This window comes from Physeter macrocephalus, chromosome 12 (assembly GCF_002837175.3).
Source record: "Physeter macrocephalus isolate SW-GA chromosome 12, ASM283717v5, whole genome shotgun sequence".
Taxonomy (NCBI): domain Eukaryota; kingdom Metazoa; phylum Chordata; class Mammalia; order Artiodactyla; family Physeteridae; genus Physeter; species Physeter macrocephalus.
Genome location: NC_041225.1, coordinates 55239917 through 55248277, shown reverse-complemented (window position 1 = coordinate 55248277; position 8361 = coordinate 55239917).

The following is an 8361-nucleotide window of genomic DNA, read 5'->3' as shown; positions in this document are numbered from 1 at the left end:
CCCTGCATCGGCAGGCGGACGCGCAACCACTGCGCCACCAGGGAAGCCCCTTCCAGCTTCTTTAAAAGATTTTTAATTCTGCTTTTATTACTCTTTGCCTACTTTTGTTTCTTTCCCTCTCCATCTCAATACTGCCTAATGTGTACTTTTTTTTGTATGCGTTCCAACGAAATGTGTATGATGGTTTTGTATACATGTTTCTTTTTTTTAAATTTTATTTACTTTTGGCTGCGTTGGGTCTTTGCTGCTGCGCGCGGGCTTTCCCTAGTTGTGGCGAGTGGGGGCTACTCTTTGTCGTGGTCCCCCCGCCCCCCGTTCACATTTCACTGCTGCTCGCCTTCAGTAGGCACCTTGACCTTGGGTCTTCCACTGCCCTTCCCAGCAATCACCCTTTCAATTTAAGCCTCTGCATTTCCCACAGCCCCCAAGCAGATCCAGTTGGCACTCTGCTTTCCTAGCACTTGGCATTGACATTGAGGGAGAAAGTGGGGAAACACAGGCTGGATAAAGAGGTGAGAGAATAAGGCTGAATTTTCACTGTCGTATTTTCCAATGTGGTTTCCAGAAACTTACTGCAGTAAAAAGCAGGGTGAGCCTGTCTGCCACTTAGTTTTAAGTCCTAACTTCAAGAGATGGTTCTGGAAACTGCTATGGAAGCTTGGTTAATATAAACCACCACCAACAAAAAACTGTTCTCCTTCCTCATTGCCCCACCAGGCTCATTTTTTTGTGACAGCGTGTCAGGCAGTTCAGTTCATGATATAGACTTGCCGTTTGGCTCTGCAGAGTTTAGTATCTTTTTCACTTTCTTTGCCCAAACTTCCCATCACCTCCGTGTAGTTAGAGCTCAGGTTTCATCTTAATAAAGCCTGTCTGGAACTCTCTGTTTAATACTCAGCCTGGCCCCTTCCCCAGGCACTCTCAACTCCCTTACGTTGCTCTACTTCTTCTGTTTTTCTTTTTCATAGGACTTATCTCCTGTTAATATAACATAAAATTAATCTTTTACTTTCGTTCATGGTTTATTGTCTCTCTTCACGAGATCCCACTCCCCAGGGTGTCAGTGCGGCAGGGGTGGGCATCTTTATGTTGCTTGGCAAGTGGAATATCCAATCATCCTGCTGCATTTCCTAACCAACAGCCCCAACAAATGATTTGCACTATATTTTAAATTCAGATGTTGTGATCACTGCCTAAATAATCCACTCACAAAAAGAAATTACTTATTGTCCTATAGACCTGGGCTACCCAATAAGGTAGCCATTTGTCACGTGTGGCAATTTAAATTTAAATTAAATAAGATTAAATACAATTAAAAGTTCAGTTCCTCACTTACACCAGACGTATTTCTGGAGCTCAGTAGCCACATGTGGCTAGTGGCTACTGTTGTGGACAGTGCAGATGAAAAACACTTTCATCAGAGCAGAAAGTTCTATTGGACAGCACTGCTATAGATGAATCAATTTGTCAACTTAATGGATTTTCACTTTTACTCAATATTTAGTATCTACACTGAGTAAGGCACCGTGATAGCTGTGCAGGGGAGATTCAGAAACCTTGCTTCCTTCAGCAAGTGAGTCTGAAGGTAAATATAATATGAAGATACATATCAAGAGCCTTGAGAAGAGACGGATAAAGTGCTGCAGAAATTCACAGGAGGGAGAGATTTGTATTTTCCAGTTCAAGGGTGAAAATCAAGGAAAGCTTCTTGGAGGAGGTGAGTCTGAAACAGAAAAGTGCCCATAACCTGAGTTCTGAAGCACAACACACTCAACACCTCAAGATAGCTAAAGGAGAGAACCTGTACCAAGTAATATTCTGGTGGAAAAGTTAACTCCAAACAAGGAGATTAACGGCTATGATTCCATGGCTTTGGAGTTCTGCTTTTACTTCTCACTCACCTTCACTTTGGGACAACTAGTCCCCACATCTGCAGAAATACAGACTTCTGGTCCTGACATCCTCTGCTCGTGCAGAGCTGAGAAAAGCTGGTGGGGCTACCAAAATTTCGATGGTTGTTTCTCTAATCCTTCCCTTCTGTCTGGAAATTCCAATCCAAAGAGAATCTTCTCCTGATGCTGCTTATCCTTGTAGGACAAAGCTTGACATCTTCACCTAAAGAGTTATATGAAGCGATGATGAATGATTGAATGTGAATTTCAGACACCTGAGATTCTCCACCTGGGCTCATGTATCCCTTTCCCTGAGCCCATAGGGGCTGACTCATATTAACCTGACCTTCACCCATAGTTGGAGAACCCAGTACTCTCAGTGGAAAATAAACTCAGGTCGAAGAAACAACGCATGTGAGGAGCACATTTTCATAGAAAGACATTAAATTGCTGAGAGCTAGTGTGGCTTTCCAATGCCACCAGTACAAGTTCAGTATCTTTTGAGCGTTTGTTCTGATGCTGTTCAGATAGTCTCAGTGGGCTCTGTTGGCCACTGGTCATCTTGGTAGACGACTCTTCCATGGTTCACAGCAGAGATCAGCAAACTATGGCCCATGGGCTAAATCTGGCCCACTGCCTGTTTTTGTGCAGCTATGTGAGCTGTGAATGGTTTCTACATTTTTTTTTAATGGTTGGCAAAAATCAGAAGACTGATATTTTGTGATACATGAACATTTTATGATATTCAAATTTCACTATCCAGAAATAAAGTTATGTAGGAGCACAACCACATTTATTTATTTACTTAATGTCTATGGGGCTTTCCTGTTACAATGGCAGAGCTGAGCAGTTGTGACAGAGACCACATGGCCTGCAAAATGGAAAATATTTACTATCTGGCCCTTTACAAGAAAAGTTTGCTAACCCTGGTCTATACCCTCAGCTTCTCAAGGCACTGACTAATAATGACAGTAATCTCCTCATGCTTCTCCAGCACTCGTGGTTGACACAGCCCTTCCCCATGTCCCTTCCACCTCTGCCTTGAGTCCTCCTGGCCTGTGCCAGGGCCCTGGCAGGCTGACGCTGCCTCACAGAGGGACGCAAACCCACGAAACCAAAGCCCTAAGTGAGGTCATTAGGAAGCAGAAAGAGGTCAGAAGCATTTTTCACAAAGGCATTATTCCTGATTGTTTGAAAAATGGAGGCGTTTTCTCATAGACTAGAGAACACAGCAGTTAAATTCAGGCAAAATTCAGACCCACACAGTGTAGTAACATCACTAAAACAAAACTGAGAAACAGATTGTGGCTTCAGAAGCTGAAGTCTTTGCTGAATTATTTTCTCCTTCCTGAACCATTGGGTCTCTGTAATTTTATACTGTTTGAGGGTGTGCCATAGTCTCACAATTCTTATGCATAGCCTAAGAAAATGCAACAATCAAATAAACAAATTCATCCTCTTACATAGTCACAGGAGATACTCTGAAATGTGTTTTTGAAGAGTTCTTAAATGCAGAGCACAGTAAATCAAGTATAATTTCACATACATTCAGGTCAGCCAAATCATCATTTATTCAGCAACTGATTTATGTTTCTTAAACATTGTTAAGCACCATTAGACTGTTAAAAAATAAAACTGTTATAAAAACAAACACATTTCCTGATTCAGAGGCATTCATTTTCTCTTTGAGGAGAAACACTCAACTCCCCTAACACAGGATGACGGATGCAGTAACAGACATATGTGTCAAGCACCATGGGAATAAAGATTAGGACATACCTGATTCTTCTAGAGAACGTGGGGAGATGAGGATCACGAAAGGCTCCACAGAAGAGGTGCCATGTGAGCTGGTACTAGGCGGGTACTTAGGGGTTGACCAGAGAGACACAGAACTGGGGAGAAGGGATGAGAAGATCCTGGACAAGGCACTGAGGTACGGAAGGCCGTGGCCATCTGCCTTGTTCCTGCTGGAACCCCGTGCACAGTCCAGCGCTGGCATCTCATAGCTGCTCAGTAGCTGTCAGTTGGATGAATGAATATGATGTGCTTGGGGGTGGCGATAATCCAGGAAGAGCAGGGGAGTATGTGTATGGACACTCAATAACATGCTACTGGGGTACCATTTTAGGGACTAGACGAGATTGACTTTTAGTTTAATATTTCCAGTGTCTGTGGGTATATGAACGGCATTTCTTGGAGTCCTTGGAAATAGCTTGTACTCTTTCTTTAGCAGCATTGCTGAAGCTCGCTCCTGCTCTGATAGACAACGTGCACGTGTTTGACATTCCTGTGAAACCTCCAAAACTTCCCAGGACATTTAAGCTAACTGTACTGAAATACCCAACGGTTAATGATACGTCATAGTGGCCACTTGTCGTTGAATGTTTGGTCTTAGGTAAGACAGGCTGTGGGTCTTTGGCAATTGTATTTGGAAGGCAGGATTTTTTCTCTCACTAAAAAAAGCATATCTCAATTCATGGGATAACCTTAAATCAATCACTCTCATTTATTTTTAAGGGACATTATTTGTAATTGTTGGCTCTTTATTTTTGGTAACAAATGACTTTCAGTCTCACAATGAATTAAGATGAAGAACTGGGATTAAGAAGCACTGCTTTGAGCTACAACAGTGCCTTGACATTTGCAGATTTGGCAAGCATGGAGTTAGTGACTTGGGATCCATACGATTTTACTGAGGCACAAATTCGAATTCCGTGGATAACAAAGCCAGAGTATGGGTGTGAATCCAAAGTAGCATTAATGTTTTCTACTTGACTTCAGAGACCCTGTAATTCTTAAGGACTGATGTTTTTTTTTTTTTTAACTCTGTAAAAAATGGACCCAGAAAAACCAGCAACTTTTGGCTATGGCAGTAAAAAGAGAAAGAAGTAGTTTGACAAAGACGGATCTTTAGGCAGGTTTGTAAATGCCTATGGAGAATCATTAAGAATATGAAGCTCACTGAAAATTTTCATATCCACTTGACTGCCTTGTAAGGAGGGAATTCAAAGTCCCACCACCATATTCACAAACGCCCCCGGACATATCCCTACTGTATATGAAGTGTTGACTATACCTTGAGCTCTCCCCCTGCAATTTTGATTTTGCATGAAAGGACTGGCAAATCAAAGATAAACATCAAACCAGACTCAGTCTAATGGCATAAATTCCGGGTTAATGAAGGCTGAGCTAATGAGGTTTCATGCCCTCAAGTAAGTCTTAATCCTGTCACCGGTGTTGGTGATGTCTTTCCTGAAGAGGCTGGTTCCTGGGGCCAAACCAGCCTCACGAGGTCACGTTACAACGTGTTCTCCCCTCTCCCCAACTCTGATTCTGGCATTTAGAAATCATGTGCCATTCACAATACTTTCCACGTAATTTTTCCAGGTGGAAGGTTCTCAAAAGCAAAGGATTACCCAAGAGCCTTCTTTGTATGCTGCTTCGCTCTCTTATTTCCTTCTGATTCTCAGGCATCCACCACAGGGGGTGGCACAACTTGAGTTCCAAAGTTCAGTGAATGTCTCTTGTAGCCAGGAAGCTAGACGTAGGTTAAGAACTACTATTCAATTTTGAATTGTGATGTTTCTGTTAGAGCACATCAGGAGGAAACCACAGGTAAAAACCATAGGAGAAATCACCCCACATTATATAATAACTCATTTCAATTTCTTAAGCTCATGTCTTTTAAGTAATACCTTGCCTTCACAGAGTGCTCCCAACTTTTTAAGGTCTTTTTATTTTTATTACCTGATTTTCGCTTTATATAGATCCTACAGATAATAACATAAATCATCATAATTCAATAAAATTAATGTTATTACGCCAATTCAGTTGATGAGGAGGTTAAAGTAATCACTCAGAGCCAAACTCTGAAATGATCCTTTGTTCTTACGTTAAGAAATATATGTGGAGTTCATGCAGAATCATGTTTTCTCTCAATTCCAAGTTCTTAGTGACATGACCAGGAGCTCTGTTAGAAACTGAGCCACGGTAGGATATCCAGGCCAGCTCTTCTGCCCAACTAAAGACTAGATTGCATCCCAGGCAGGCAGGTCATAAGCACAATGGACTTTTTAAGGCTCCACAAAAACATCTGAGATCTGAAAATAATGTGCTGGGCTGGTTATGTTGCTGGCTTTTTCAGGAATATTCGAGAATCAGAAAGGTTGAGGCTATATGAGGGGTTACATGTTAGGAGGTTATGGTAGAGGGAGGTATTTTTTCAAAATAGGCGATACTTAGGCATGTGTGTTTGCTGGACATTATGGTCCAACAGGGAGCGAGGAAAGGGTGAGGTGGGGCAGAAAGGAGCTGACCGTAGGGGTCACTCCCCGACAAGGCACCGGGGGAGGGGTGCACGGCCATGTATTAAAATCAATTGTTGGGCTTCCCTCGTGGCGCAGTGGTTGAGTCCGCCTGCCGATGCAGGGGACACGGGTTCGTGCCCCGGTCCGGGAAAATCCCACGTGCCGCAGAGCGGCTGGGCCCGTGAGCCATGGCCGCTGAGCCTGCGCGTCCGGAGCCTGTGCTCCGCAACGGGAGAGGTCACAACAGTGAGAGGCCCGCGTACCGCAAAAAAAAAAAAAAAAAAAAAAAATCAATTGTTGTCTTCTGATTTTTGCCAACCATTGAGCGACCTCAAGCTGCCAACTCATAGCTTTGTACTTCCCCCAGAATCTTAAGTTGCAATGGATTTGGTGCTAATAAGGCCCCCTTTCCCCATCGCCTATGTGGGTTGGCCAGGGTGTAGTCTAGATGTTTCTACTTACTTGCTTCTTAGGCAGATCAGCCCCAGAGATAACAGCTTTCACTTGGAAGGATTTATAGCTACCCAGCGGTTCTCTCATTTGTTATTTTTCCCACATGTGTAGACTCCAAACTTGACTCATCAGTTTTGTTTTCACAGCTGGAGCTCAGTTTCAGGCTTTTATAAATCAGTTCTGAGCCTTCTCATTACTTCATTCCTTCTTAGTGCTGAATAGCATTCCATTGTATGGATATACCACATTTTGTTTATTCATTCACCAGTTGATGGACATCTGGATTGTTTCCACTGTTAACCTCTTATAGATACTGCTGCTATGAACATTCCCATAGAAGTTGATGTGTGGACACCTTTATATAAACCTATTTTTAAATAGGTATTTGCTTTTCTAGAGCACTTTATTTATTCATGTGGACTTAAGTTACCATCTGATGTCATTTCCTTTCAGTCTGAAGGACTTCTTTTAATATTTCTTGCAAGACAGATCAGATAGCAATAAATTCTTTCTGTCTTTGTTTAACTGGGAATGTATTTCACCTTCATTTTTGAAGAATAGTTTTCTGGATATAGAATTGTTGGTTAACGGTTTTTCCATCTAGGACTTTGGCTATGTCATCCCACTTCCTTCTGGCCTGTATTCTTTCATATGAGGAATCCGATATTCATTGTTGTTCCTCTGTATGTAATGAGTCTTTTTCTCCACGCTGCTTTCAAGATTTTTCTCTCTGTTTTTGGTTTTTAATGGTTTGATCAGGATGTGCTTAGGTGTGGATTTCTTTGTGTTTACCTTGAGGTTTTTTTAAAAAAAATAATTTATTTATTTATTTATTTATTTTTGGCTGCATTGGGTCTTCGTTGCTGCACGCAGTCTTTCTCTAGTTGCGGCCAGCAGGGGCTACTCTTTGTTGCGGTGTGCAGGCTTCTCATTGCCGTGGCTTCTCTCGTTGTGGAGCATGGGCTCTAGGCACGCGGGCTTCAGTAGTTGTGACTCGCAGGCTCTAGTGCGCAGGCTCAGTAGTTGTGGTGCACAGGCTTATTGATCTGTGGCATGTGGGATCTTCCCGGACCAGGGCTCGAACCTGTGTCCCCTGCATTGGCTTGCGGATTCTTAACCACTGCACCACCGGGGAAGTTTCTACCTTGAGCTTTTTAGATGTGTAGATTAATGTTTTTCATCAAATTGTGAACATTTCTGGCCATTATTTCTTCAAATAATTTCCCCTTTTTTCTGTTGCTGATATTTCTGCTTAATTAAAAAAATATATTATTCTTATTCTTATTTTTATGCTTAAGCTTGGTTTTCTTGGGGTTTTCCCTGTGACAACATAACGTAGTGGTCAGACAATGATGCGTTAGATGCTGTGCTCAAATACTTTGGGTCAGACAATCTTATATCCTTTGCTGGTAGGAATGCAAAATGGTGCAGCCACTTCGGAAGACAGTTCATCAGTTTCTTATCAAACTGTCTTCTTAACCACATGTTCAGCAACCACATGCCTAGCTGTTTATCCAAATGAGTTGAAAACATTTTTTAAATAAATTTATTTATTTATATTTTATTTTTGGCTGCATTGGGTCTTCGTTGCTGCGCACGGGCTTTCTCTTGTTGTGGCTCACGGGCTCTAGGTGCTTGGGCTTCGGTAGTTGTGGCGCACGGGCTCAGTTGCTCCACGGCATGTGGCATCTTCCTGGACCAGGGCTCGA